This window comes from Scylla paramamosain, chromosome 3 (assembly GCF_035594125.1).
Source record: "Scylla paramamosain isolate STU-SP2022 chromosome 3, ASM3559412v1, whole genome shotgun sequence".
NCBI lineage: Eukaryota > Metazoa > Arthropoda > Malacostraca > Decapoda > Portunidae > Scylla > Scylla paramamosain.
In genome coordinates, this window is record NC_087153.1 from 15,517,501 (window position 1) to 15,536,803 (window position 19,303).

The 19,303-nt window shown below is 42.3% G+C and overlaps 1 protein-coding gene and 1 long non-coding RNA gene across 4 annotated transcripts in view; one reads left to right on the forward strand and one right to left on the reverse strand.

Moving 5' to 3' along the window:
* The window catches only part of LOC135091259 (uncharacterized), a 185,719-nt gene that overhangs the window by 84,841 nt on the left and 81,575 nt on the right, over nucleotides 1-19,303 (forward strand). For both annotated transcript variants that reach the window (XR_010262452.1, XR_010262455.1), the window contains exon 3: nucleotides 13,168-13,303. This is a non-coding gene — a long non-coding RNA (uncharacterized LOC135091259). The remainder of the gene's footprint in view (nucleotides 1-13,167; nucleotides 13,304-19,303) is intronic.
* LOC135091212 (mucin-2-like) overlaps nucleotides 1-19,303 on the reverse strand; it is a 73,309-nt gene that overhangs the window by 42,934 nt on the left and 11,072 nt on the right. The window lies entirely within an intron of this gene.

Here is a 19,303-nt window from a genome sequence, read left to right on the forward strand (position 1 = left end):
AGGAATGAAAGTCCTGATGACACAGAAATAAAGCTTTCCACGCGAAGAGACAAGATTGTTGGAAAACATTTTACTTTTGGAGAATGTTCCTTTCATAAATGACATTTCTCCTCAAGAACAAAAGCACATAAAATCATTTCAAAATTATAAGTGAAGTATGAAGCCAAGCTACCATTAACAAGTATAGCATAGATATCGCGTATCCATAAAATGAAATGGGAATGGCAGGAGAGGCGTATCTTCCCAGCGAGTGAAGCAAGATAAGGATTACATACGACAGCTCAGATGGGTTGTACAGGACGCGAATTTCAGAGAAAAGATTCCAGAACCTCACTCAGCGATAACAGGAAATATCAGAATTACTACTTTTTTCTTTCGAATAAAAAAAAATCAAAGCAAAAATAAATAAATAAATAAAATATATATATATATATATATATATATATATATATATATATATATATATATATATATATATATATATATATATATATATATATATATATATATATATTCTTCCATGCTATCGTCTTATCGCAAATCATTGCATTGAAGAATATATATATATATATATATATATATATATATATATATATATATATATATATATATATATATATATATATATATATATATATATATATATGATTTGCGGTAAGACGATAGCAAGAATGGTGATTATTTTCCGTCTTTAGACTAAGAAAATAGATAAATAGATACATCGACGTCTATTGTTCCCCTCCAAACCAGGAAAATAGATAAACCAATGCATCAGAATAGTAAAACCGATAAATAAATGTAAATAAATGTATCGTGCGCCTGTTTTCCCCCTGCAGACAAGGAAAATAGATCACTAAATTCACCATGCACTTATTTTTCCTCTCCAGACTGGAAAAAAAAATAAATAAATAACTAAATATACCGCACCCCAGCAGCCAGACACACATCCGGGACAGTCATAGTCACGTTAATGTAATGGACGCAAATCAGAGGCCTGGGGTACGGAAGCACTCGTCACTGTGAAGGCAAGCAAGGGAAGCACCGTGTCGTGGCCTCCCAATTAGGCGCAGCACAATGCCACCAACACTGCCTCGCCGATTACTGCGCTCCGTCTCCCGCACGTCACGGCGATGGCAAGGAAGAAAGCTGAGGTTAAGAGTCGTCCCATCCTCGTGCTTTAAGGGAAGGGACCGCCAGACCACCAGCGCCGCGAGGAAGAAAGGAGCAGATGAGACACGACGCTCAATAAAAACGTGAATCTTCATTATTACCATTCACGATCCATCATTAAGGGGTGTAATGATGGTAAGATTTGACTGATCCTCATTTAACGTGGACGAGGAGATGAGTGGATAAGGCGCGGAGATTGGTGGATGAAAACGTGGATCTTCCCTATTACCTCTCGCGATCCATCATGGGAAGGGTGTAGTGATGGTAAGTTTTGACTGGGCGGCGCGTAACGAGGTTTTCTGTATCGTAGTGTCATGAGGAGAGGAGTGGATAAGAAAAGCATGAAGATTAATGGACAAAAACGTGAGCACAGATCTTCCTCAGTGATAGTCCCGATCCATTATCAGAAAACGTATATTACTGAGGCAAATGAGCTAGAGAGAGAGTTAATAGTAAAAGTAGATTCATCCTCACGTAACAAGGAAAAAGGAATCATTAATACCACAAAGAGAAGAATTGACAAAACACTAGTTATGAGCCACTAACAATCCTGACCCATCACCAGAATCCGTAACACAACCGAACCTTATCCGACATAAAATCCAGCACATGTCTAAACACCCATCTGGAAAACAAGGGAAACCGTGACGCCGACCCTCCTTCCTCCATTAATCATAACCATTAACAACCCATCGCCCATCAAGATGCACAACTGAACCTTAACCCCTTCACTGGTATGGTCTCCCTTTGTTAAGTTTACAAGCTCGGCAAATATTGTTTCCATGGTTACTAAAAGAAAAAAAAGATTAAAGAGTATAATTTGGTCTTTTTAAGCCACATAATTACTTAAGAAGACTCCACCACATAATCATCAAGAAGTCTTAAGTGGGTAGAGGAAAAATACTAATCTGGCAGCGGAAAAGTTCAGTTACATATCAACAACACAAGTCTGAACACCCATCTGGAAAACAAGAGATGCAGTGACACCAAGCCTCCTCCTACCTCCTTTTCCTCCCGCACCAACCCCGACCCAATGCAACCCCACCCAGCCCCATCCAGTCCCTCCCTCCCCAGCCCGACCATGCACCCATCTCCGTCTCCGATCAGTAACTTTCTATCGCCTGGGATCCCGCTCGCTTTTCGTATGCTAAGCTCCGTCTGATACCGTGAAAGCGAATACGAGTCTGCATGCTTGATATTCTTCTTCCCATGACTAAAACAGACAGGAACGTGAGAGAAACTGAGCAGAAGAAAGACGCTCGAGGTGATGAAGGGTAAGGAAAAAAAAATAGAAGGAAAACACAGAGAGATAAAGATAGAGGAGGAGAGAGGGAGGGAAGGAAAACATGAGACGGAAGTATGCTACGAACGAGGAACAATAAGGAAAGAATGACAAAAACACACACACACACACACACACACACACACACACACACACACACACACACACACACACACACACACACACACACACACACACATGGAAAAGTCGGGTAAACAAATGAGGCGAGATCAAGGAAATGGAAACTGCGAGAGAGAGCGAGAAAGAAAAAAGAGAAAAGAAAACTACAAAGGATAATAAAAGCACGAATACGAAGAGAGGAAGCAATGTATAATGAATCAAACATACGATTGATAAAAGAAGGAATAAGAGAAAGAGATAAAAAAAAAGACCCCCAAAGAAACGTTAATCAACCTAACCAGAATAACAATAATAAAGAAAATGTTACGTAAGTGGAAGAAAAAAATAGTTGTAAGCAAGAAAACAGGAAAGAAAGTGAGAGTGAAAAAGAAAACGGGAGGTGCGGGCGGATCCCTTCCCTCCCGACCCGTGAGCCAACACTCAACAAATTCCCCGTGACTTTCGTGCAAGAAGAGGGTGATTGCAGGCTTGTGAAGGGCGGGGAGTAGGGGGAGGAGGAGGAACGAGGCTTGGAAATGGAGGAAGCCTGACGCGCAGACTAAGCAGAGGTGGTGGTGGTGGTGATAGTGGTAGCAGTGGTGGTGATGGTGGTGGTAGTGGTAGTGGTGGTGATGTGTGGTCTAGAAGCGGAGCATCAGTTATGGCCTTGCTGGTGTTGAGGTGATGGTGATGGTGGTGCTTATGGCGTGAAAGGAGAGGGATAATGTACACACACGCACACACACACGCACACAGTTACAAATTCTACCAATGCATGCAGGGTGTTCCTCGCTGGTTTCGCCACGCCCACCTATGCACAGCCTCACTCCAAAGTTTCCACACCTCATGGCTGGCAGGAGTTCGTCAGTATCGCCGTAGTTGAAGCAAGCCACAGTAATCTGCTGGCTTGGAGCGGCTAACTGGATGACTGAGAGAGTGAGTGAGTGAGTGAGTGAATCAGTGACTGGATATGACTAACTTACTTCAAGTGACTGACTGAACGACTGACTAACTGATTGAGTGACTGACTGACTGACCGACTGAAAGACTGATCGACTAACCTTGACCGAGTAAATATGACTGAGTGACTGAGTGTGTGAGTGACTGACTGACTAAGTATGACTGACATCAGCTCACTAACTGAATGTCTGACTGACTGACTGACTGACCGACTAAATATCACTAACAGACCTTGACTGAGTAAATATGACTAATTGACTTTGCCTGACTGACTGACTGACTGACTGACTGACTGGCTAGCTAGCTTCGAGACTCCCTTGTTATATCTCTTGAATCTACACAGACCTCACCAATATGTAGAATGGACGTTTTAATTAATGTGAGGCAGTTACGTTGTTAATAATACTCGTAAACTCTAACACATCTCACTCCTTACGAAATATATTATGTGTATGCATATAATAACAGCAATGTTTTTTTTTTTTTTTTTCGAAGTGTAAGTCCATCTCCCAGTGTTACTAGTAATTTTCTTCCTTATTCTTGTGGCTTAGGTTTGTGTAATGTTGGTGGAGGGTCTGATAAGAGAAGCTGACATTTTACTGGCTTATAGGTGAACGTCTGATCACCCAGTCACACTCTCCGTCCAGGGAGTGTGGGGAGTCTAAATGCTGGTTCACGTAGAGCTCATTCAGCGACGGGCAGAATTTCATCACCACGCTCACGACTTGAATGTGTGTGAAAGGACAAAGTGGCCTCCCCTGACAACGGTTCATCACTCCGGTTCATTTTGCTGTCTCTTCTGTGAGCCTCTTAGGATACATATAAACACGTAAAACGTACATACATACATACACACGTAAATTGACACACACACACACACACACACACACACACACACACACACACACACACACACACACACACACACACACACACACACACACGCGCGCGCGCGCGCGCGCGCGTCTGAGTATCAAATATTTGCTTCCGTCTGTTGATTATTTGCTTGTAGTACATATTCGCCTTTACTGAAATACATGTTTAGTCCTTGGCATGTCTCATCATCCATAAATTTGAAAACTTAGATATTCTTCCCTTAAAACTCAGTAAGACAAAGATTCATAGTTTCTCAATGCTATTAATTCCTCCTATCAAGAAATTACTCGATTCCTGAACACTCCATCGCTTCACCTGTTAGATCTTTCCATGATATTTACTTACACAACGCAGTGGCCAAAAATAAATCAGTGCACTCTAGAAACGAAGTCTTATTAAGTGGAAACTGTTGCCTTTAGAACACGACGCCGCTCGCCAAAAACACGTCCATTTTTCTTCCAAGACGTCATGTATATTAAGGAGCTTACCGCCCTACTCGTAACTAGTTAGCGAAGAAGTCGAGATTGGATAGAGGAGCATGGAGGGGCGGAGATGAATGAAGTAGAGGACGCCTGGCTTGGTACATACAAGTACGTGGTGTGGGTCTCACTAAGGTTGTTGCCAGCACCTCCTCCTTGTTGGGTGAGGCATGTTGTACCGGAGACGTGCGGATGGAGAAGAGTGTTTGGAAAGAGTTTGGTGTTGGAAAGGGGACTCACACACACACACACACACACACACACACACACGTAAATGCATACAGTAGTCAGTTCCTCATCAGCCCGCCCTACAGTCTGCTTCCCTCCACGACCCTGGCTCCCATACACGCACATATGACGTTACACATTGGGTTGGGTTCTCGGCCTTCCTCTTCTTCTAGACACAGGCCCGAGGGATTTTCCTGTTCTCGGTGAAAAGTGAAATGAGACAAGCCCAAACGATAATAGGAATAAGAGGAAGAATAATGATATGAACGATAAGCATGTTATTAATCATCATAGTAATCACAATGATAATGATGATACTACTATCACTATTGCTACTATTACTGCTGCTACTACCGCTACTACTTCTATCACTACCACTACTACTACTACTACTAATAATAATAATAATAATAATAATAATAATAATAATAATAATAATAATAATAATAATATTAATAATAATAATAATAATAATAATAATAATAATAATAATAACTAATAATAATAATAATAACTAATAATAATAATAATAATAATAATAATAATAATAATAATAATAACAACAACAACAACAAGAGCCCCAACACAATGTCATCTTGTGGTGCGTCACTGTGTGCGTGTGGGGGAAGAGGTGGATGCGCAACATGCACGCCCACCCAGCCACGCCTCGTCTTCATTGCCACGTGTGCGTCTACCCACCCAAGCGGAATAAGGATGTACCTGTCCAACTGAAACCATTATTTTTCGAGGTCACTGTAACAGGTACACCTTCCCGCCATTTGCAGAATAATTTCGTAAACCAATAACACGTCAATTTATCATTAATAATAATAATAATAATAATAATAATAATAATAATAATAATAATAATAATAACTAATAATAATAATAATAACTAATAAAGATAATAATAATAATAATAATAATAATAATAATAATAATGATAATAATAATAATAATAACAACAACAACAACAGCCCCAACACAATGTCATCTTGTTATTATACCTTCCCGCCATTTGCAGAATAATTTCGTAAACCAATAACACGTCAATTTATCGAGAAAAACATAACCTCTTATTTTCCTAACGATATACATTTCAAGCCAAAGTTCAAACGACGAAACTATAATTGCCTTGCTTCTTATTTGGCATCCCTTGTGCAATTACCGAGTGAGGTTTTGATCTACAACACGCAGGGGCCTTGATGCAGAGCTGAGAGGACTCTGATAGAAAACGTTAGAATTCTCCGAAGCCTGTGCTGTTCAGGGATGGTGCGTCACTGCGTGCTTGTGGGGGAAGAGATGGATGCGCAACATGCACGCCCACCCAGCCACACCTCGTCTTCATTGCCACGTGTGCGTCCACCCACCCACCAAGCGGAGTAAGGATGTACCTGTCCAACTGAAGCCATTATTTTTCGAGGTCACTGTAACAGGTACAAACAATGCTCCTCATCTGGCCTTGTTACACGCTCAAGTACCAGAAATGATCCGTAAAAAACAAAGTCTTTCACGTGCTGCTTTAAAAACGTATTTCATGGCAAGTTGATGGCATTCTAGTGGCGTTGAGGTGCAGTTGAGAATGCAGGCAAGCAGGCACGACGGAAACCTGAAGGACTAGAGGGAATATCTCCTCCTCTGAAACTGCTCATAAATTCCTGGAAACGTATGAAGACTTCCCGCTGAAGAAAAAGTATAGAGAGCTGTGTGTGTGTGTGTGTGTGTGTGTGTGTGTGTGTGTGTGTGTGTGTGTGTGTGTGTGTGTGTGTGTGTGTGAGGCGAATTTTACATATTTATATATATAATTTTTTTTTTCTTTGTCCACAGTTAGACACAATATAGGTTTTCTTTGTATGGGTTGCACTGACAGGCACGTGGCAGTGTGTGGTGCTGGTCTGGTAGAGAACCTGTCTGTCACTGTTTGCCTTATGTCATCAAACGTGAATAATCGGGTCAAAATGTTACAGCTCACTCTGAAACTATACTCGTTAAGTAAAGATTTCGTTTTGATCGCTTTATTTTACTTATTTCTTTTATTTCTTTTATTTATTTATTTTTTTTTATGTTGTTGCTTTTACACTGCTAATTGGACTACAGCAACACACACCCAGTGCCCTTTCAGTGTTCATGCCATATAAAATAAAATATTTTCGCCAGCAGACTTCCCTTACATGTTTGTCTGTTGCAGTGTGCATGACGCCAAACGGTTGGAATACTTTTTATATGGAGGCACCTGCCGTGAGCTGCGTTACATATAAGTCAGAATTTTTAAGATTTATTTCGCAAACTTCATTCAAGGAGAACCAGTGCAGGGGAGCAAGGCAGTGGTATAAGAAGTGTTTATCCTCTACTTCTCCGAAACGATCCGGCGATTAAGGGAAGGGAACACTTAAAGACCCGCACTCACTGCAAGGACGGCCGTGGTAAAGAACGAACTGCACTGAGCTGCGGCCTTCCCTTCAGAGGCTATGCCTGAAATTACAAAGAGGCTGCAGAAGGCGTGACCCCTATATGGAAAATGTAATGATATCCTGACACTCACCATTTTCTATTCTTATGTTTCACGGGTGGAAAATCATTATATTGGTCCTTCAGTTTATTTATATATTTTGTTGACAAAAGAACATGATAGAAAAAGAGGCATATTATTTTTTTTTCTTTTTTACCTTCACTTATACATCCTTTTTTTTCATAATGAGGTTCTTAGACATTAATTTTTGTACAAGTCTCTAATAGCTCCGAAAAATAGGAGGGGGTACTCGTAAAATTAAACTATTTCTTCTGCGTGTCGAGGTAAACCATTTTTTATAGAGTTGTGCATGTTAACAAGAGTGAGTAAATAAGTAAGTAAGAAGGTAATTATGCATGTATATAACTAAGTAAGTAAATTCTCTCTCTCTCTCTCTCTCTCTCTCTCTCTCTCTCTCTCTCTCTCTCTCTCTCTCTCTCTCTCTCTCTCTCTCTCTCTCTCTCTCTCTCCTAATCAAATATGCATGCACACAAGAAACAAGAAGTACGAGCAGATGAAGAACTTGTTAACATCGAGGAAGAGGAGGAGGAGGAAGGAGAAGAGGAGGAGGAGGACGCGGGGGAACCACAAAAAAAATTTTAAAAAACATCAAAAATTCTTAAAAAGATTAAATGAGCAACAAATTAATATGGTAATGTAAATATAATGAAGGTAACACACTTGAGTCACTTACAGGAGAAGGACACAAAGATAAAGAGAGAGATTCAGCTGTTCTTCATCACCACGGAGAGAAGAAAGAAAGTATTGCTCGTGTGGCTTGAAACTCGAAAAGGGACGAGGATGTAGGGGGAGGAAACTTTTTTTTATCTCCTCCTGTGTGCTTCCATACAAGATATATGTAATGGGAACTCAAGGAAAAGGTATTAACTATGCAGCCAGCTAGCCGTCCATGAAGGTAGACGTATGTATTGATAGGTTGACAGATAGATAGATGGATAGGTAGGTAGATACGTAGATGGATATAGATGTACATGTGTTTTTAAAAGTTTTCCAAATCAATCAATCAGTCAAGCAGAAGAAAAAGCAAATGATAAAGTTAGTAGTAGTAGTAGTAGTAGTAGTAGATTGTTGTTGCTTTTATTGTTCTTTTTTTTATCATTGTCGTCGTCTCTGTTATTGTTGCTGTTTTTTGTTATTGTTGTTGCTGTTCCTCTTGCTGCTTCCGTTGTTATCACTGTAACATTATAGAAGTACCACAACGTGTATGTAGTTGTCTGCACGCAGTTTATTCATACACACACACACACACACACACACACACACACACACACACACACACACACACACACACACACACACACACACACACAATGCTCGGAACTGCTCCAGATTGATATAATTAATGGTAATTGAGTCCAACTTGATAATGACTCGACTCCCTTGAGATGCAGGGCGAAGTTGAGAAACAGAAGGGACAGGAGGAGGAGGGGGAGGAGGAGGAGGAAGGGAAGAGGAAGACGAATAAGTGGAAGAGAAGAGAGCGATAGACTGATCGGAGATAAATGACTGTTAAAAGACGAAATGGATCGTGAATTAGTATTACGTATGATGAAAATATAAAGTTACGATATAGATAAGAAAATATTATGCTAGAACCACTGGAAAGAATATTAAGGTAGGCATGTAAGAAGCTCAGTGTTTATAACCGCGACCATCAGGAAGGGAAGAAAGACAAAGAGCAGAACAGCAAGCGACCACAAGAATACTGAACGAAACGAAAGGAACCAACAAACGCACTTATGAACAGGAAGCATGCACGGGAAGCAGTTTGCATGCACGGGAAGGAAACATACCACTCATTATCACCACACACACACACACACACACACACACACACACACACACACACAGACGCAGTTCTAAAAGCAAGCAAAGAATATGAAAAAGCATAAAAATAGTGGATAAAATATTTCAAGAACTCTTATTTTATATATATACCACACGATCTTTAAAAAAAAATAAAAACAAAGAACACGGCGGCATAAAAATAGTGACCGCGATATTTTTAAAAGCCATAAAAAATATAATTACTCATTTAAGTCCACGTTCCCCGCTAATTCTGCGTGAGTCGTAAAAAGATAAAAAGAATCGTAAAACTAATATTTCCCCAGTCATCAGTATGAAGTGGTGGGCGGAGCGTCATGAGTAGCGGCAGGGAAGGGGAGGGAGAGAGGGGCAGGGTAGGGGCGGGAGTGAGGGTCAAGGGAGGGGAGGCAGTGATGGTGCAGTGTAAGGCTTGCTGGATGGCTGGTTGGCAGTGCGCTATGGGTGCTGGAATATCTAATGGTAATGCTGGTGTGTGTGTGTGTGTGTGTGTGTGTGTTGTGTTGTGATGGTTAAGTTTTCAACACCGTAGGGGAAGTGAAGGTTTACGAACTGTGTTGAGTGCTGAAGGAAAGTCTGGCTGGGTCTTGGATGGGGTGTTTGTGAGGTTAAGCATGGTTCTACACACACACACACACACACACACACACACACACACACACACACACACACACACACACACACACACAGCATAACACAGCATACCACACCACTCCACAACCCAACACACCACGACCCTTTCTGCATATCAATATCCAAGTTTCTGAAGCTTAGCTGATACAAATATGAATGCATATATACAAAATAAATACTGTACGAAATTAATATAAATGAAAGTCAAAGAACGATAAAAACTACAAAGAAAACATAGATGCATTCTAATGTTGGTTTCTGTTTATTCTAACTTAAAGATTTATTGTAGCTTCTTCCGTCTTTCTTTCTTTTTTTCCCTCTCTTTAAGTTGGTTTTGCCTTTCTTCGCGAAAGTCGTGGGAAGGAAGAGATGTGTATTGCCAAAATGAAGTGGTGCTTTCGATCAGCTCGGTGTATATATTATTCCACGTCGCTCGTCGCTTTCACGTGTTATTTGCCGTCTCCCTCAGGCCGGCGAGGCGAGGACGCGACGGAGAAAGCAAGGAATTGTATTGTATGAAGGAAGGGGAAGGGCAGGAGGCGGTGACAAGGGAAACAAACAAACAAACACAGACCTACCCTCCCACCCAGCCACAAACTCTCACACACATTCGGGAGTCAGCGAAGAGAAATCACAAACAAATCCCAAATTGAGGAATGTGAAATCTTAACTTTATGAAATGACTTAACGAGAGACATGGAGACAGAAAATAGAACAAAGGAGAGGAAACTTAAGAAAACATTTTACCAAGTTGATGAAAAGATGCATTTGCGAACAAGTTTGTTTCTCTATTTACGAGCCGAGCACTGACAATACCCAACGGACACTAAGACGCAGAGAGAGAGAGAGAGAGAGAGAGAGAGAGAGAGGAGAGAGAGAGAGAGAGAGAGAGAGAGAGAGAAAGAGAGAGAGAGATGCAAAAAATGTAGAGCACGTGTCCTTCCCCCTCTCCATTGTAAAAGCACGAGGGAAAATATTACATTCCCCTCTCACCTCAGGGTTGTGACCAGTTAGCTGTGTAGGTATGCGTGCGAGACTCCCTTACAACAGAATACAAGGTTTCACAGATGCAGCAAATCAAGCGCTATCTGCCAATGTTTTCCATCACAAAGAAAGGCTGCGGGCCGCGGGAAGGCACAGCTGCGGGATGCCGAATTGTCCCGCACGACCATGAATATGATTTTGGATCACGGCATTTCGGGACGGAGAGAGGAACTGGCATTGATGTGAGGCCATTCAGATGTAAAGGAAACTCAAAGATACAAAACCATGTATTTGTTGTTTATGTCCTGTCGGTTTTGTGGAGACAGTGGACATCTGGTCAACCCAAGTGGCGAGCGCAGAACTGTACTTTGAAGTGGTTCAGGTACGCAACACAGATTTATCGGATGTCGTGGAGTGGAGCAATCACTCTCACTTCTGCGACTCAGGTCAAGTGGCGCACCGAGACCCGCCACTGCAGTAAAGAAAAAAGAAGAAGAAAAAAAAAAAAGCACTCCGCGCCACTAAGCTCAGACTGACCGTCACCACTTCATGGAAATAGCCCGAGGGTACATAAGCATTCGTGATGTAAAAACGAAAAAATATATAGAAAATTAAGAGTATATAGAAAGAGGGAAAAAGTGTTTAACCAGCCGTAAGTCATTATTCCACAATGGACTTCAACAAGTTTCTCTTTGATCTGAGAATGAATCCATCATGTATAAGGTTTCCACATGAACGTCTGACCGTGTTCGTAATTTGTATTTGTGAAAAGACACTGCTGTAAGAAAAATGCGAAAGAGGCAGCGCAGTGTGCATGCCTATTAATTCAGAGCGAAGGGACAAATCATTGAAGTCTTACAGCAGTGGAAGAAAACTAGAAATATGTACCACGAATCCGTAACAAAGACTAAAGGAAACTTATAGAAAACCATCTTTTAACATGAACACCAAACCAAGTGACCACGGTAAAGAAAAGAAAAAAAAAGAACAATAACAAGAACAAGAAGACGAAGAAAAGTATAGAACTCCAGCTGAAGACACTGACACCTGGTGACACCTATCACAGGAATGTGTGTGTGTGTGTGTGTGTGTGTGTGTGTGTGTGTGTGTGTGTGTGTGTGTGTGTGTGCTTAGAAACATACAAATGCTTACAGTCGTATTAGGAGAAATGACATATTAAACTCGATTTAATTCAATAAATATAGAGCACTTATGTCATAGCACTTAGACAGAAACGAAGACAAACAAATTGGTAGTAGTAGTAGTAGTAGTAGTAGTAGTAGTAGTAGTAGTAGTAGTAGTACTAGTAGTAGTAGTAGGAGTAGTAGTAGTAGTAGTAGCAGCAATAGTAGCAGCTCAGTGGAAGTAATGCACTTTTACCCAAGCAATAATAATCAGAAGAGCAACAACTGATGCAACAACACGATAAGCCATAACAATGAGGACAAAGCTCCCCAGCATCATTATATTTTATTTTTCTCTTTAATTGTTTCGCGCCATTTGTTGTTACGAGGCGGCGAGAGGGCGAGGCGCGGGAGCTGTGAGGGGCGGTGGCTGAAGCAGAAGGAAGGTGCGTCTGTCACCACTCACGGCTGTTAGGTGCTTGCTTGTGTGTGTGTGTGTGTGTGTGTGTGTGTGTGTGTGTGTGTGTGTGTGTGTGTGAGAGAGAGAGAGAAAAGATAGACAGAGAGAAAAAAAAAACAGACAGACAGAGAGAGAGAGAGAAAAGAGACAAAAAAAAAAAACATCCAGTGATCCCCTTTTATGAAACGCCTCCAATCTCTACATCCAGAGTGAAAGAAAACGGAGGAAGGCAAATGAAAGCGAATCCTGTGTGCGTGTGTGTGTGTGTGTGTGTGTGTGTGTGTGTGTGTGTGTGTGTATGTGTCAGTCAGTCAGTCATTCCATGGGACGAGGCGAGGCGAGGCGGGGCGAGGACAGGATTGACCCTCGCCTCGCCCTCACCCACCCCTCACCCACCTCCACGATAAAGGCAAGATAAGTACAGGAATACACAAGGACAGCACACTTTTATGGGTATGTGTAGAGCTGAGGATTGACGTGTTTGTTTTGTTTTACAGCGCAAGATTCTGGACTCCTCGCCTGCCGCTTGAGAGGGAAGCTTCTATCTCTCTCTCTTTCTTTCTCTCTCCCTCCGACTGGACAGGCCAACAACAGCCACTCGAGGGGAAGGACAGGCGTGTGCAAGGAAGCATAGTGAGTCTCTCCCTGCCGTCTTTTACGCTTTCTGCATGTTGTCATAGCTTTTCTGTCCCTCCCTCCCTCTCCCTCTTCCTCCCTCTCTCTCTCTCTCGCTTCTTCTAGTGGAAAGTTGCTTAAAAATTTTCCTTTATTTTTTTTTTTTGTTTCATAGTTATTCTCTCTGAAGTAGACCGGCTTCCTTGGCTGTTTCCTCTTCTTCTTTTTCCTCCTCCTCCATTTCCTCCTTCTCCTCCTCTTCCTCCTCCTTGTTCATTTTAAAACGGGAGCTTCAAGTTTGGGTGGGCTTACATCCTCGCAAGCGTCAGCAATACAGTAGTAGTAGTAGTAGTAGTAGTAGTAGTAGTAGTAGTAGTAGTAGTAGTAGTAGTGGTAGTAGTAGTAGTGGTAGTAGTAGTAGTAGTAGTAGTAATAGCAGTAGATTTTATAATAGTAAGAATAAGTCGTGGAATAGTTCAACTCTCTCTCTCTCCCTCTCTCTCTCTCTCTCTCTCTCTCTCTCTCTCTCTCTCTCTCTCTCTCTCTCTCTCTCTCTCTCTCTCTCCTCCTCTCTCTCTCTCTCTCCCCCCCCCCGTCTCCCATCTCTATCACCTTACATTCAACCCCAGGTCAGGTTAAGTAAGTCGACCCAGGGCTTGTGTTGGGTCATAAAAGGTCACTGGAGGTCAATGGCTGGAAAACTTCTCGGTTCTGTGCCCCAGGGTGTCACGGGGTGTGTGCACGGTGCTGCCTCTCTTGTCAGGCCGCCGTGGGTTGTCAAGGCGTGGGTGAAAATTTGATGAGGTCATGCTGGGTGAGTGTCCATTCCCTCTCCTCACGTCCATCACTTGACTCCCCTTCGTAATGTGTTCGTTTTAGGTCCCTTTTGCAATTCTGTTCCTTCTCTCCTTCCTTGTTTTCTTTTTGTCTTGCCTTTTTATCTCTCTTTCTCTGCTTCTCTCTTGATGAATACTCTTTCTTCCTCTTCCTTTTGTTTGCACGCTTCTCTTGTCTTTCTCCTCTTTTTCCTCCTTTTTTTATTTTCTTCATTCTCCTCCTCCTTCTCCTCTTCCTCGTCTCTTTTTTTGCTCCCGTTCTTCCAGCTTTTCCCCTCCTTCTTACTTTCCTCATTCATTTTTTTTTTTTCGTATTTGTTCTAGTTTTCCTTGTCTTCCTCTTCTGTCTCGTCCTCTTCCTCGTTAATGTTCTCGTGTTATTAGCTGTGTTGTTTTCATTGGGTGAATCTTTAATGACACACACCACACACACACACACACACACACACACACACACACACACACACACACACACACACACAGTAATTTGTCTTGTTTCTTTACTCATTAACTCACGAGACGTATTCATCCACTATCTCCTCCTCCTCCTCCTCCTCCTCCTCCTCCTCCTCCTCATAACTCTCCCCTTCCATCCTCCACATCTCTCCACCATCCTGTCCCTTCTTCCACATCCACTCTCCCTGCTCCTCCCTCCTCATGTTTAGTGTTCTTTCAGAGCCTCCACTCCATACAACAGCTCTTCCACCCCATCCACAGCACTTCCTATAGCCTTTCAGCACTTCCTTCTCTTCCCCTCCACAGCAAAACCTCCAGCTCCCTTCCACATCACCTCCACCTCCCTTCCACATCACCACCGCGCCCAGTTTTCCACTTCAGCTCCTCCTCCCTCCCCATCCCATCCACATCACCTCGCCCAGCTTTCCACCTGAACTCTTCCTCCCTTCACCTCCACCTTTCCCGTTAATTAGGAAAAGCCTCGCGGAGCTTAACAAGGTAATTCAAAGTCTATGAAAAATTAGAGCGCAGAGACATTAAGCTGATCGCTCATTTAAGATTTACGCGTCTCTTTAGGCTCAACGCGGGTAACGCCTTCGATTTATCATAGAATTACTCGCTTGCCAGCCAGGATTTTTGGTTCTGTTGAAATTATTATGACCAGGCAGGCGCGGGGAAGGGGAGGGGAGAAGGAACGCCCGGCCTGCTTGTGTTGTAACCTGGTTCGCCGCTTCGCAACACCTGTCAGTCAATTCTGTAAGTGGTTGATCCTGTTGACTTGTTCTTAATGACACAGGAACACGTATTCAGAAACGCTTTGCTCTCTCTCTCTCTCTCTCTCTCTCTCTCTCTCTCTCTCTCTCTCTCTCTCTCTCTCTCTCTCTCTCTCTCTCTCTCTCTCTCTCTCTCTCTCTCTCTCTCTCTCTCTCTCTCTCAAGCCACGACTATTTCAAAAAGGCCACAAAGATGATTAGCCGAGTTCTCAAGAGTGTTTCTACTGTTAATAATGTAGAAATCCTGGTTAATTTTGTCGCTAGGACCGTAAAAACTTCCTTAAAACCCAGGTCACTTCAATTAAAGCCTTTTGAAAGAAGTCGAGGATACGAGTAGTAGTGTTTCAGAATATGGTCCGTAGTGTTTACCAGACATCAAGTGGAGTATTGTGCTTGAATGGACGGCAGACGGACACAGCTGATCCATTCATTCTCTGTTGTGGGGTTTGGAATGCAGGTATTTATGGTTCCGCGTGATAAATCTTTTCTTCACTCACCGCCATTCATCATCGGATACGGATAGTATAAGTGTGTTTTAATCCTTTCACTCCTATACTTGTCCTTTGTTGACGTTTTGCCTGAACACAAATGGATACAAGAGAATTTAAGGTTTATTTTGCCTTTCTGAGCTGCAGAATTGTCAAAGGTACCGTAGCAAAAAATTTAAGGTTTGTAAAAGTTACAAGTGATTATGGGGAAAATTGCTATAGCAATGAGAGGGTTAACGAACCCTCTGATTAAATAAAATATTATACATTGACGGTGAATCTTGTTAACCACAAACCTCACAACTATCCTTTACCTTTATGTTTCTATTGCACTTTGGTTATTTGAAAAGTTGAATATTTGACGAGAGCAAAGTTCTCAGGGCCAGTAATCTGAATAGGACGAGAAATAATGGACTCAAGCTTGATGAAGTTGATTTTAAAAAGAAATATGAAGGAACTGCTCTCAAGTACAGTGTAGAACTAGTAAATGGGAGCTGTGCGAGGGTTCAAATGTCGCATAAAAGTATTCACAAATTTGTACTTCCTCATGCTCGTGGGCTCCTTCGCTTGGGCATCGTCTGTTCGCGGCTTCGCTCAGACGTCATTGTTTCACCACGAAATTCCACGCCGGGCAAATGGCACAAGATTGCGTACAAAATTCTGAAGTAAGAAAATTAGTTGTAATCCAGTACGAAGATGGTTATGTATTTTTCGGCACATTTTTCATGACATTTGCTGTAACTCCAGTGATTCGCATCATATATTTTCCCCCGCTGTGTTCAGGAAGCGCGCGGCACCGCATCCTGTGGTGGTAATGAGCTGCACTTGCTTTGATTTCGTATAAAAATTGCTGTATTGTTTGGCTTAAAGGAACATTCTTGCTTTTACCTTTTTTTTCGCTCTTTTTTTTTGTACATGTGCACTGCGTAAAATCTATTAGTATATTATAGGAAGTGTAAGAAATATAGTTTTTTTCTGCAATTTGTGGTAGGGAATGAGTGTCTGTTACTCCTCTTATATTATTTACATTGAGGAGATTGCCACGTTGGGAGTGATGGAATGTGGACTACTGGACTTATGGCGTGAGTGTGTCTGTCTGTCTGTCTGTATCTTAATCCCGTTAACTGCAATACCACAACTGACAACACTAAAGGCAATGAATAAAATCTTTTAAGACACCTACAAGAAAGAAAACGGAAATGAGAACTGTAGGTTATCCAATATTTAACCTGCATGATAGGTAGAAGTGGCTGTGGAACACTAAGACATACCTAAGACCGGTTCTGTGATCAAGGAAACGCATCAAAAAGCAATGAAAGGGTTATGTTCTGACTTAATTAGTGACTATACCCATTTCCAGCCAAAGGTTATGTCTACAATAGCTGTTATCCACCGGGAAAGTTAAAACTGTTAAAATATGAAATGACGGAATGAGGCACCAGCGTCCTCCAGCCGGTATACAGACGAATGGCAGTAAAGGTACACATCTATTAAGGTGACAAGGAGAACGAAGACGTGTAGGGGAAATGTAGGAGAGCACTCGTCTTTTATTCTGTGTTAACCTGCTGGCTCTCCCATTCATGTTTCAGCAGGTAAAGATCGATAGCAGGTACAGATGGAGAGCAAAGTAAGAGTGAAAGTGCAGATATATCGAGGTGGTAAGGGAAAATAGGCTGAAGAAGACGTGTACAGGAGATGAGGGAAAATATAGCACCCCTTGTTTTTTCTGAGCTAGTTTTGTCACTCAGTAGTTTCAGCAGATATGGGAAAACAGATGGGTAGATAACATACCTAGAAATAAACTGACAGACGGACGGATAGGACAAATACATAAAGCATCATCCTATCCTCAGGTCAGGCTCGGGTCGGATGAAGGTTGCATAACCCCACACCGGACACGCTTCACCTGAGCACACCTGTTTCACCCACACGGCCTTCGCTCCCATACCTTGGCGACCCGTCTTGCAACACCACAGGCGATGAAGAACGTGCCAGACCACGCCCAGAGGCAGCGAAATGGGGTTCCGCTGCAGTGCCTTCAAAACCAGTAACGCCATCACCAGTCCACTTTATCTCCCGTAAGCCACGCACGGGGGTGAGAGGGGGCGACAAAAAAAAGAACCGGGGCCATCAAAACGAAATGTAGACCCGGAATTCGTGACTCCCTCCGGCAGAAGCACATTTGCACGTAGCTTGTTTTCATAATGCTCGCCGTGTACTTACTCCGGAGATTGCCAATTTAAAGTGTGAAGTGCAGCATAGTGCGCTAGCGAAACTGTAGTAATTTGTTTCGGGGAAAATTTTAAAAGTAAATGATACAATTAGTATTTTTAATAGATGGGAATGATAAATGCGTTGCTGGCACCAAAAAAGAAGCGCCGCGAGGAATTGGCAGCGCCTAATACGGGGCAGGTGACGTGATAGGCGCGGGAAAAGTCAGGGGTGAGGAGAATGGGAATTGATATGCTGTGAAGTGTTATGAGTGCTTAAAGGAGAAGGCGCGAGAGGGTGATAAATAAAGCAAATAAGGGCGGCCGACACTCAGGCGACCCCGGGCGTGGAAGGTGATTCTCTCTCTCTCTCTCTCTCTCTCTCTCTCTCTCTCTCTCTCTCTCTCTCTCTCTCTCTCTCTCTCTCTCTCTCTCTCTCTCTCTCTCTCTCTCTCTCTCTCACAGTGAAGTGCCGTGCGCGGGCCGGTCATTTTCTGGTCCAGCCTTCCCATCTAGTGGTTGTGATTACCGCTCCGTCTTACTTACCGAGGCGGGTGAAGAGGGGCTGAAGGCTCGGGCACGGGAGGTGCGCTAGGGTTGGGAGGACGGAAGGGCGCTACTGTAGGGCAGAGCGGAGCTGGGCTGGAGGGAATAGGGCTAGACTGATGGAGGGAAGGATGAGGGGCAGGCAAGATTTTAGTATCGGGTTGGGGAAAGAGCGGACAAAATCTCGCTTTAAAATAGGGGGAAAATATCAAGGGGAAAAAAAAGGGAAGGAAAAAAGATAAAAGTACGTGATTTATTGGGTTGCGAAAGAGAATTCCAGATTATTTCACCGAAGTTTTGACGTTATTGTCCGTAAGATACTAAACATGTGATGCGGATTACTGCGTTTATGAGTGTGTGTAATACAATCCTGTTTTTCGTAAGGTGAAATGAAATACAGACAGTCCTGATCAGGTTGTGATATTTGAAAGCAGACTGAAGCAATCCCCCCCCTTTCATTGGATTCACGTAATGCTAAATATGTAGTATTGTATGAAAAATACTTCGACAAAAGTAAAGCGATTCTCCCGTCACATATATTCTCTGTTACTGTATTGTTATTCCTTCTAACTTTTTTAGTCAAGAGCAATGACAAGCTGCTCTTAACATTATTAAACTTTAAAAGATACGTTGTGATTATTCAGAAAATAAAATAAAAAAATGTTATAAATAGATGTCTTAAAACGTAAGAGAATTTTGTTATGAAAAA